Here is a 1,154-nt window from a genome sequence, read left to right as displayed (position 1 = left end):
CGGCCTCTGTGGATCTCACAGTCTGCAGCAAAGGAGGCATGTAATCAATTGGTTAGTATAAGAGGTGATGGACTCTTGAACACTTCAATCTCTACAAAGCAGCTCCTTCCACTCTGTTTTTCATCTGGACCCACCTCAGCTTCTCCCTCTTCCTTTCCTCTGCTTGACCCCTTTTCCTCCCACCATTTCCAGTTGTTATCTAAACTCCTCAACCAGTCTTCTAATTTTCTCAGCCTCTCTTTCAAGAGAGGTTCTTTAATCTTACTTCGTCCATCTCACCTTGCAAAAAAGTGTATCAGCCTTAGAATAAATTTTTCTAAAAATCGGTTTAAAAGAAAGAGCAAAATATGCATTTTCCTATGAAATTTAGGAGCTGAACATCTCTCATTTCTTGTGTTTTTCTGCTAGGTTAACTTGGACTTTGTATCAACAGTCCCCAACCTTTTTGGCCCCAGGGACCAGTTTCATGGAAGACAATTTTTCCATGAACCAGGGTTGGGGAATTGGAGGATTGGAGGGTTGAGGGGGTGGGTGTGGGAGGTTCGGGATGAAACTATTCCGCCTCAGAGTCTCATAAGGAGCGTGCAACCTAGATCCCTCACATGCGCAGTTCACAATAGGGTTCAAGTTCCTATGAGAATCTAATGCTATCGCTGACCTGACAGGAGGCGGAGCTGAGGCAGTAATGCTCACTCACCCACCGCTCACCTCCTGCTGTGCTGCCCAGTTCCTAACAGGCCACAGACCAGTATGGGTCTGCAGCAAGGGTTAGGGACCCCTGCTTTAAATGATAAAATCTCATGAAGCAAGAACAATAATTTTAGCTGATGCTATTCATCATGTAGCTTAGCATTTAATGCACTATAGACACTTTAAAAATATTTGAAAAATATTTGTTGACTGACAATACTAGTCAGACCATGTAATGCACAGTCCTAAGCACTAAAGAGTGATACAAAGATTATGAAAACAAGGTCCTGCACTCACAATTAAAGAAAATGAGGCTGGGCATGGTGGCTCCCACCTGTAATGCCAGCAGTATGGGAGGGCGAGGCAAGCAAATTGCTTCAGCTCTGGACCTCAAGACCAGCCTGGGCAATATGTCGAAATGCCATCTCTACAAAAAAAAAAAAAAAAAAAAAAAATACAAAAAT

This window comes from Pan troglodytes, chromosome 5 (assembly GCF_028858775.2).
Source record: "Pan troglodytes isolate AG18354 chromosome 5, NHGRI_mPanTro3-v2.0_pri, whole genome shotgun sequence".
Lineage (NCBI taxonomy): Eukaryota > Metazoa > Chordata > Mammalia > Primates > Hominidae > Pan > Pan troglodytes.
The sequence above is the reverse complement of the archived record's forward strand: the minus strand, read 5'-3'. Positions refer to the sequence as shown.